Below are 11,894 nucleotides of genomic sequence, written 5' to 3'. Positions count from 1 at the left end.
AGGATAGTTTCACCGGATATAGAATTCTGTGTTGACAGATATTTTCCTTTCTACATTTTGAAAATGTGCCAATATTATTTGGCCTCCATTATTTTTGATGAGAAGTCAGTTAATCATACTGTTGGTCCCCTATATGTAATGTGTCATTTTTCTTTTGCTGCTTCTAAGATTTTTCCTTCAATTGTGGCTTTTAGCAATTTGAGTATGATGTGGTGTGTTTTCTTTTTGTATTCATTCTGTTTGAGATTTTTTTAGCTCCTTAGGCCTGTAAGTTATTTTTTTCTACCTGATTTGAGATTATCTCTATTTTTTCAAATATAAACTATTTTCATCACTCCAAAAACTCCTTCACGTCTTTTTGCAGTCATTATCCCTTTGGTAGAAGGGTCTCTTATTAAATTCCCCATTTCATGTGGTCCTCTAATATGAGCTTTAAATTGTATTCCTTTCATATTCAGAAGCTACTAAAATCAAAGTTTAAGACATTCTGAAATAGCAAGTGTTTGGTAGGAAAATCAACTCCAGTGTTCTACTCATCTCTCTGATTTCCCATTTTCCCTGTGACTTTAGCCTTGCAACTGCTTAACATTTCATTATCTAGTTTCAAGACTTTTTTTTAAGATTTAAGAGCTCTTTTAAGAATGTAGTCCACTCTCTTCATGGAATCAGTTGTTTTCAGCATAAAGATTTGCCCAAATAAAGTTAGCCTTGCATATCACCAGAAACAGAAGTCTCTACTTTTAAATAGATCCCCAATTTTTTATTAATAATTAGGAACCTATTAAATTTACTAAATTACTAATTTACTAAAGAACTGTTCCAAAATTATGCACATTCTTTCTAAAATGAAGAGAATCCAGAGGGTAAACAAGCCATCTCTATTAAAGGCCATACAATGTTGTTTGAATTGGAAAGAAAATGAAGATTTCCCATTGTGGAAGTAGAAACTAAAGAAAATATACAGAAAGTACTGGAAAACTACTGAAGCCCTTTCATATGTTTCATGTATATTTGATAGTTGATGGTTCAGGAAATAAAATGATACCACTCAGGTTCCTATAGTAATTGATTTGAGAGGCTTTTCTCAAAATAAAGTCCATTTAAACTTTGTGTAAAAGAGAAATGACGTGAAGGAGGGTCAGTGTTTGCACTGGGAAAGGGGATTAAGAGAGACATTCATTGATTTGAAACTAACAGTTCTGGGAAAAGGCAGATAACAAATATATCATGGAAAAAAATTTTACTCCTATTTGTGCCAACATTCCACTCAAAAATTATTTGCCAGATCCTTTTGATATTGGAAATATAAATATTATCTATGAGGTCAAGTTTTAAAGCTCTATTATCTTAAGATATTTAAAATTGTTTTTCTTTATCAAACAAACCAGATAAATCAGTTGCGAACACTTTAACAGAGATGAATTAAGAAATCTAACTTTTACTTCTTAACACCAGGTCACTTTTCCACATAGTGATGGATCTTGATTAAAATGAATCATAATGTCCATGCTAGCAAAAAAGAATGTACATGAGCTTTCAATTAGTCGTTGGCTACACTGGCCAGTTTAAGGAAATGACTGATTTCCTTCTTGTCCCTGGTGCATGAGCCTCCATTTAAAATACCTGGTTAGAGTCTCTTTTGAATGACACAAACTCCTTTGTCATTAAGCAAATTATTTTTTTCCCAGGTGGATGGACTTAAAAATTGCAAGCTTCTAAATACCCAGACACAGCTCTTTCTTCTTGTTATATCTATTCTAAGAAAAATGTCTGCTCTTCATATTTTATTCCTATATTTCCAAGAATGTTCTTAGTCTCTATGTGGCTCCAAGAGAGGGGGGGTACTGCAACCTCTAATCTAAGCAGTCACTCTCTCTTCCTGCCACTTTCTCTTGACACCAGCATTTCAATGACTTCTCATGTCCCAAACCACTGCTGGAGCCTAGCACTTCACTGTCCCAGGTTCCAGTTAGCATCTTACTTGTGCCATTAGTAAATGCCACAATGACGCAACTATCTGGGGTTCAACAAAAGAAAGCCATTTTTCTGGGGAGATGGATAAGCCATACAGATATGATATTTTAACTAAATCTTATAGGATATATAGGAGACTGCCATATGAAGAAGAGGTAGAGGAAACAGCAGATGTGAAGACACAAAAGCGAAAATATCAGAAACAAGCCCAATTTAGTATGTTTGAAATCACTATGCAGAATGGCTGGAGCTGGAGCCTAAGGTGGAAAGGGAATGATGAAACAGAATGAAGGCTGGATTGAGAAGGGAATTATAAGCCCTGCTAAGGAGATTGAGCCTCACCATATAGCTAACGGGCAGGGGGTAACACTTGGAAAACAGCATCACGTATATCTTAGAATATTTCTAATGATTCTATGGGCATTAATTGACAATGACAACTAATAAAAGTAAGGAGAACATTTAAAGATAGCAGAAGTTAACAGGGGATAGATTTGAGAGAGATTCCTGAGGTCTAATTGTTAGGACTCAGTGACTTATGGAATGTGAGAGAGAGGTAAGAGCTGAAGGTAAGCGCAGGGGATTGGCTACATGGTGATGCCATAAACTGAGATGGGGATGACAGGATTAAAGCTTGGGTTCAGAAGGACTTGGAGTTATCATCAGAGCTATTCCAGCTGCTTTGTGGGTTAGGCAATGTCAGGGGGAAGGTTAAGCTCTCCATCCATCTCTCAAACCTCCAGATCCCCCCTTCAAGATTAAAAGCTAATATGATAATCAGACTCAGATCTCCCCCTACCACTCCCCGCCTCCTCCTCCCTCCCGTTCTCCCTTTAAAAAACACTTAACAGCTTTATTGAGGTACAGGTGACATACACCAAACCCCATATATTTGAAGTATATAATTTGAAAAGTTTTGACATATGTATATACCCATTATTTTTTGCTTTTCATTCCATTAGTTTCCACTCTGGTCATTATTATTTCCTTTCTTCTTATTTCAGATTTAATTTGCACTTCCTTTCTGGTTTCTTAAGTTGGATGCTTAGGTCATTGATTTCTTTCTTTTTTTCTAGTAGAGATTTGGTGCTATAAATGTCCCCCTAATAAGTATTTTAGTAGCATCCCCCAAATTTTGATATGTTGTATACTTTCATTCAATTCAAAACATGTTTTAATTTCTTCTTTGATTCATTTTTTCACCTGTGGACCTAGAGTGTTGTACATAGTTTGGAAATATTTGAGAATTTTCCAAACATATTTTTGTTATTGATTTCTAGTTGAATTTCATTATAAGAGAACATACTTTGTATGATTTGAATTCTTTAACTACTTCAGTACTAGCGTCGACTGTAATCGATAGCCACAGATGAATGCGCACAGCGACTTTAGCCGACAGCCATGATATGACTTTTCTATTTTTTCATCTATTAAAATAAAATTGTGAACATTTAAAAATAACGTAATGAAAACATATATGTATATGTTGCCTATTCTGATTTACATCACAAGTGAAGCTGCCTGTAAAGTAAAACAAGCTTTCAGTGCTTTAAAGCTTTCCTCATCACACAAGAGCAAAACGGATGCGTCGTCAACGCACAGCACAAACTATCGTGCGGACTATGAGTGCCGGCTGTGGGCAAGGTTTCGTGGCCAGTGAGTGCTGTACCGAAATGGTTAAGCTCACTGACACTTACTTATGATCCAGAATATGTACTCTACCCAATACTTCATGAATCTTGAGATTTTCCAGTCTGGCTGGTATGACAGGAACTCTTTCTAGCCCGATATCATCCTCTAAGCCTTCTAATCCTTCAGTTGGTTGAGTTCTGCCTTTGGGTAATTTCCTCATATGCATTCACTCATCAATACTTAGTTTAACACTCAAAAAGAACAACTCTCTGCAGGTCTCTCAAGTTTTCTGTGAACTTCCCTTCTTTACGGGACTCTGCCCTCAGAATTCCAGCCACCTTGGTCTTCCTGGACTCTCAGTTCTTCACCTCAATCAAGGGAGTCTGCCAGGCTCTGCCTTGGTTTCACCTCTCTCTGCCACGGCCTGGAAACTCTCAAAGCAGTAAGATGGGGCAACCACAGGGCTCCCTTCATTTTCTTTCCTTCCTCTCAGGAATCACTGTTCTTTCTTGCTTGACTTACAGTGTCTTTCAAACTGTCTTTCCATATATTTTATCTGGTTTTGGTTGTTTGTTATCTCACCTTGATTGGAAGCAAAGTTGTCTGTCTCTCTCTTTTTCCTTCCAAGAAGCTGGAAATATCAGAGCCCTTTCTTACATAAGAAGAGACCCAGTCATCTCTTACTACCTCTTCTCTCATGTCAGCCAGACCAGGGGCTACAGCCTCTCAGCCACAGCCAAAGCAAGCCGGGGAAGTAGGAATTTGTATTTGTTGACATTTACTGTGGTAACAAACAACCCGAAATCTAAGTGACCTACATGACAAATTTTTATTTCTTGCTCACATTACATGTGGGAGGCAGTTGGCTCCAACTCTGCTGGGCTTAGCTGACTTGGCTTGGTTCAGCCAGGCTTGCCTGGGATCAGTTCAGCTCTATGTATCTTCTTTTCCAGAACTGAAGATGAGGGCATGCTTTTTTTTTTTTTGTGGAGGTTCAGAGCAAGAGGCATATGGCCAAGCAGGTAAGCACTTTTAAAGCTGCTGCTCAGTCATGACATACCTCATACCCATGCACATTCCATTGGTCAGAACAAGTCAATAGCCAAGCCCAAAGTCAAATGTGTGGGAAAGTGTTCTCTACCTACAAGGAACATGGCAAGAAAAGAAGAAGAATAGCCATGAAAAAACAATTACAATTTCCCTTGGCATTGAAGACTTGTTCTCTCTTGCTCTATATTTTGTACTCTATGCTCTACTAGCACAATGGATCTTTCTTTATAATACTAACTACCTCATAGTATTTCATAGATTAATTTTGACATTTATTTATGTGATTCTTTGTCTTTCCTCCACCAAAAAATAAGCTTCCTACATGCAGGAACAGTGCCTGGCACATAGTAGGCAGTAAATAATTGCTGCATGAATGAATGAATGAATGAATGCATTAATAAATGAATGTCTTTCTATGCTTGCTTTCTCATGGCACTAAGAAATGTGCTAGACACCATTTGGTTAAAAACTGTTTAGGCTGAACGAGCTTAGGACCAAAAATGCTACATGGCCCAGCCATGCTTTGCCAGAGGGCACAGCCCTGGTACTTGCCTCAAGTATAGAAAACAAAGTAGAGCTTTTTTTCCCCTTTGCTGTTGTTCCCAGTACCTATTATTGTGGTTATAGAGAGCTGGGGCTTAAAGCAACACCTAGGCGTCCCAGGGTTCTGGGCATAATTCCGAATGAACACCTTCCTTACCTGCACCCAGTTTTACCCCCTGGCATCCTGAGTGGCAGCATGGGAAGTAGAGCACCAGGGAAGGAGGTCAAGGCTCCTGTGTTGGGTGAGGTGTCTGGTGGTGTTTAGAACCTAACATTGTATCCCTGTGAGCCACAAGTGCTGAGGCTTCAGCAGAGCTCTGGTATAGAACTTTTCCCTGCTAGTGTCAGGTATTTGGAGGTAGCACTGAACTGGCTGCCCCAGATCACATAGTTTTGAACTGCATTCTAGAGTGACCACTGGATCCACATAGGGTATCACTAGACACAGTAACCTCAGGACCCACACAGCACATTGCTGGGCACACTAAGCTCTGGGGTGCATATAGCACATCCTTGGGCATCTCAAAACACCATTTGCTACTTATTTTCAAGTTGTTTTTGGCTTTGTCCATTTGGGGGCAAATTTAGAGAGTGCTCCGGTGGTATTAGTAATGATCTATTACTTAAACTGAGTAGTAGATATATAAGTTTTTGTATGATTAGTTTACTGTAAACTCTACTTACATGTAACACATATTGTTTTACATATACCAACTATTTAACAATATAAAAATGGAAAATACAGATTGCAACTAAAGTTAGATTCCATTTTCATTCATTAATAGGCAAAAATCAAATAACTGATAGCGATGGTGAAGAAGGGGAAAACAGGCATGCTTATAAATTGGGTGAATATAAATTGATACAATATTTAAGGAGGGCAATTTGGCATATCTATTAAAAGTACATTGCTTTGACCTACAATTTCCCTTTATAAATATATTCTATAGATATACCTACCCAAAGACTAACGTGTACAAGGATATTCGATGAAGCTTTGGGCATAATAGCAAAAGACTGAAAACATTTAAATTTCCAGCAAAGGTGAACTGATTAAATAAAAGGAACAGCTATGAAGCTCTTAAAAAGAATAAGGTAGTGCTTTACTGATAAAGAACGAATTTCATAATGCTTAGTGCAGAAGTAAAGAAGGGAGAAGAGGGAATTAGGAGGGAAGGAACGGAGGAGGCAAAGAAGGGAAAATTCCAAAAGGAAATGAATAGTGCTCTCAAAAAGTAGCAAACACTTAAGGTTGTTTTGGCTCTTCCAGGTCTTTTCTGGTTCCATATGAAGCGTAGAACTATTTTTCCTAGATCTGTGAAAAATGATGTTGGTATTTTAATGGGGATTTCACTGAATCTGTAGATCACTTTGGGTAGTACAGACATTTTAACAATGTTGATTCTGCCAATCCATGAGCATGATATGTTTTTCCATCTGTTTACATCCACTGCAATTTCCTTCCTCAGTGTTCTGTAGTTCTCCCTGTAGAGGACTTTCCCCTCCTTAGTTAAATGTATTCCTAAGTATTTTATTTTCTTTGTTGCTATTATGAAAGGTATTGAATCTTTGATTTGATTCTGAGTTTGACTGCTATTGGTGTATACGAATGCTGATTTGTGTACATTGATTTTGTAACCTGAGACTTTGCTGAATTTGTTTATCAATTCCATGAATCTCTTGGCAGAGCCTTTGGAGTGTTCTAGATATAAGATCATATCATTAGCAGAGAGCTGATGGCACTCACTATTAGGTTAGATTTAATCGAGCAACACCCATGTGCACATATAGTAGTAAAACTCAATAGAAACCAAGTAGGTGGGAGGGGGGAGAAGGGGTAGGGTAAATTATCACCTAATGGGTACAGTGCAAGCTTCCTTAGTGATGGGCACACTTATAACTTTGACTCAAGCTGCACAAAAGCAAAACATGTAATCAAAATGTTTGTACCCATGTAATATTCTGAATTTTTTTAAAAAGTAGCAAATAGTTGAGCACAGCTGAATTGAAGAACATATGTAAGGACTGGACAGAGATAAACTGGAAATATAAATAGCAATAAGGTCCTAAAGAACCTTGAATACCCTGCTAAAAGGTTTGCCCCTTATCTTAAAGAAAATGGAGAACATTTTAAGGAAGAAAGCAATTAATTGGGTCAGAATTATTGTAACTCCAAAGCACTGTGTGGATAAAGACTGGAGGTGAGGAGGCCAATTTGAAAGCCAGGAGCAATGTTAGACTGAGGGAGGAGAGGAATAGGAAAAAGAAAGATGGACTGGCTCCACTGAGCAATGAGATATGATGAATGAGGAAGAAGAAATGATCTGGAATGTTCTCAGGGGCATCTGTGGTCACTGGCTGGGTGACTGTGCCATTCACAGAGAGATGAAACACTGTGGGATTGCGGGTTTGCAGGGAAGGTGGAGGGTGGGACAAAGCAAATTTAATAAGCTTGGTCTCAAATTTTCAGTATTGGGAAAAGCTCAAGTTAATACTCCAGAATTTGAAGCAGCACAATTTTAGTCAGTTTTACTGTATTTGTCAATATTTTTCTAATAACAAAACTTGTAATACTCAAGAAAGTCTATACCAATTCCGATATTTATTTCTTAGAAGATTAGAGATGAGATGATTACATAAAGAGTAGTTTTTGTTTTTGTTTTATTTTCCAACAGGGACATGCTCTGTTTGGGAGGTTTGTTTCTTTCTTTTTTCTCTTTTAATAGCTAAAGTCAGGTCTGAGTAGTGATTTATTCACAGTAGAATCAGTTTGAGAAAAATCCCAAGTTACAGACACCAGCAAACCACAGCATTTCTTCTTAAGATGTTAGAGAGGAAAAAATGGCCAAATGATAAAGTTAACATAATACCAACTAATATGCCAAGGAGGAAATAACTGGAGAATTCCATTAGTATTTAAAAATAATGGCAAGAAACTGTGAGTTTGGGATTTAAGGGTAAATTTGAAGAATGATCAAAATAATATCGAAGCCTCCAGTTAGAGAGAAATAGGAGGAGAAAGGCTTTACTTTGCTGTCTTTGCAATCCACAAGTCCTAATTTACTATTTATGGCTCCCTCCTATGTAATTTCTCTGTTTAGTTTTGCTTCCAGGATAGAAGGGAAATTTTCCTATGTCTGCTATTCATGTGGCAGCCATCTTAGGTGGAGGCCAGAGGAATATGTTTAGAACAAGGGACATGCTGGTTTGCTTCTCTCCACACTCTGCTTACTAAGAACATCCTCAAAAGTTGGAGGGCATTCTCAGAATTAGAGGACAGGATGATCAAAGAGCGATGGATGAGATAAGCTGCTGAAGCAGCCAGAATGAAAGAAGATATATTGACTGTCTTGAAATAATAACACAATCGTTATGAATGGCTCCACAAGGTCAGATTAGGAATTCGTAGGGGTCAAAGACAGAAGCCACAAGAAACATCCAGTTCCAGTTACAGCAATGGGAGTGTTATCTAAGTGTTATCTAAAGAATGGGCTGCCTCAGGGAAGACATAATGTCCTGCAGAAACTCCAAGAATGTCCAGTCACTTAGGGTATATGTCCAAAGGTTATAAGCAGTAGAGGGGACATAGGACGAGAAGATTCTTGGTGATTCTAAGAGGCCATATTTCCTCAACCTGGTTAAAACAAGGTTTAAAAATTCCTAATCTTTAGAGTCTGATGTGACTTTAAATTAATTAGTTTAAATGAAGGATTTTGTCAAAGATTACTAATTCATGCAAAAGAATGAGAAATAATGAGTGCTTTTAAAAACCAAATCAGTCCAATATTTTAAACATTAACACCAAACTGTCATACATATATGTGTGAAATATGATTTGGGGCTGTTCTTGTTTTAACAATCACACATACACATTTCCGGGCTATTCTAAAATGTCTTATTTTAGTGACATTTCATTTAAAGATACTATAAGGAGAAAAAAAAACCAGACACTTCAACAAAAGTAATCTATCTGTGCATTGCTATTCACCAAAGACATTGAATTATAGATCTGTAGAGGAAAGGGGCATAAATAAATAAACACCTAACATTCCAAGTCAAATATCAGACTCTCTCTTAAGGTTAACACAATTCAGAGGTTGCCTTGGTGGCTCCAGGCAAGGGTTGCTCAACAGAACCACTTCTGGCTCTTTGGTACCCTGGCCCCATTCTAGACCTGTCGTAGCTTCTGGCAATTAATGAAGTTGAGCATTTCTTTAAATGTTTACTGGCCATCTTCTTTGAATTGCCAATCTCTATCATTTTCCATTTTTCTTTTTTATTCTTTTTGATTTATAGGATCTCTTGGCTTATTAGAGATCTGAAATAATTCTGTTATATGTGTTACAAATATTTTCCTCTTAATTCTTTCATTTACTTTTTGTTGTGTTTTGGATAAATATTAAGACTAAAATCACCAAACCTGATTGTCATTTTATAAATTCAGCCTGCTCTTCAGACACCTGATGAGAATATTTGTTATAGTCAGCAAAGCTGAGGTTTCAACTAAATGAAAATGATAGAAATATCCATCTAAAGTATTTTAACATACCAATGAAGTTTTTTTCAGTTAAAACTTATTCATCATTAGTACTTTATAAAATACTAAAAAGTTCTCAATGCTTACTTTAAAATTAAGACTTTAGATATATATTCCTGTTTTTAGCACACTGTGTACATATTTTATCCTTTCTTCAGTTGAGATTGGAAAAACAAAATGCCATAAATGTCTGCCATCTCTATTGGCTTTGTAACTAGCTTAAAATGAAAATATAAATCATCATTCTCTTTTCCAGAATTCTCAGATTGTTTGATTCAGCTTCATTGATCCTAATCTAGCTAGACAACTCTCCTCTGATTTTTCCCTTTGTGTTGCCAATGATGGGGGATGGGGGGAAAGGGGTCCTAGTGTCAAAGTGGATCAGAGGGTGATAGTTTTCACTTAGTGACATATCACTTTTCTCTTAGTCTCCTTTTAAATTGGTGTGATTGTTTTCTGATCTTTTCTATTTCTCTCTTGCAAGTAGCTAATTATTTCTGTAATGACCTATAAAATGAGTTCAATTTATTTTTAAAAAAATATATTGAGTTCTTCCTATATGTAAGCAACTGGGGACATAAGAGATAAGGCATATCTTTGCCCCTAAGTAGCTCAGAGAGCAGGCAAGGGTTACAGCTGCCATGGTAGGTGGAATGATGGCCTCCAAAATGCACACTCTCAATTCCTGGAACCTGATGAGTATGTTACTTTACATGGCAAAAGGGCCTTTGTAGAAGTGATTAAGGTAAAGGAACTTGAGGCAGGAAGATTACCTTGGATTATTCAGGTGGGCCCAATCTAATCACACGAGCCCTTAGAAGCAGAGGACCTTACCCTATGTAGTCAGAGAACCAGAAGGATGGTAACACAAAAAGAACCCAACTTGCTGTTGCTGGCTTTAAAAACACAGGAAGGGTCTATGAGCCAAGGCATATGGGTGGCCTTTAGATGCTAGAAAAGTCAAGGAAACTAATTCTCCCCCAGACCCTACAGAAGAAACACAGTCCTAAGATTTTAGCCCAGTGAGACTGGCATCAGACTTCTGACCTACAAAACTAGACGACATTATTTTTGTGGTTTAAGCCACCAAATCTGTGGTAATTTGTTACAGTGGCAAAAGGACATTAATGTAGATGTGCCCCCATGAAATGCAAAGCGGCTCCACCCATGGCCACTGTGCAAAATGGAGGCTTCAGCCTGGTGCCTTGTGTCTGAGATGTTGGGAGTGAGTGGCCCCTGTGATAGGGATGAGAACAACCACAAAGGAAGAGGATTTAAAGTTGTCCTTGAAGTATTAGGACTTGGTTAGTCACAGAGGGAGGAAAAGAACATTTCAGACAAAGAGATGAACACTCAAGTCAACATTACAACATGTTTGCACCTCAATTTCCTATGTGGGCAAAGTTGTAAAAATCTTGAAAAAGGAAAATAAGCACTTCTGTCAGAAGAGCATGCTAGATACTCTAAGGGTCCTTCTTTCCAACAACAATATGGAGACTAATACAGATTTTTTTAATGTGTTGCTGGGCTCCTTGGAAATAAGAAAATACCCAAAGCCCTTAATCCCACAATAAAAAAAGAAAATATGGTAAAGGTTATTTATGTAACTCATACCCACCTTCATGGCAAGGACAACTAAAAATGATAAAGCAAATTTTTTTAAAAAAATCACCTAGAAATTGCCAAGGAGTTACCAGACATGAAACAGGATCTAGAGAAGTGGGGCCAACACTCAGAGTCATTTTTGTCCTGGGGAAGGTTCCCACTCAAGAAAGACAGCGAGAGGCTGAGCAGCATAAAAAAGAACAAAATTGCCAGCCACAAAAGGAAAAAATGAATTAACTGCACTACAGTAAAATTGAGTTCATTAAAACAAAAGTAAAAAGGCAAGCAACAAAGATATTAGCAACACAAATAGCGAGCAAAGAATTAGATGTCAGAATATATAAGAACTCCAAGAATGCAATAAGGAAAAGACAAACAATCCAATAAAAAAATCTATCTCAGTGATAAGCAGGCATTTCACGATAGCATCAGTGCAGATGGCAAATGAACATAGTAAGATGCCACCAGGGGAAAGAAGATTAAAACAAGATACCATTTAACCCCTGTATTAGCAAAATTTAGAAGTCTGATAACACTGAGTGTTGAGAATATC

This window comes from Microcebus murinus, chromosome 9 (genome assembly GCF_040939455.1).
Source record: "Microcebus murinus isolate Inina chromosome 9, M.murinus_Inina_mat1.0, whole genome shotgun sequence".
Taxonomy (NCBI): domain Eukaryota; kingdom Metazoa; phylum Chordata; class Mammalia; order Primates; family Cheirogaleidae; genus Microcebus; species Microcebus murinus.
The sequence above is the reverse complement of the archived record's forward strand: the minus strand, read 5'-3'. Positions refer to the sequence as shown.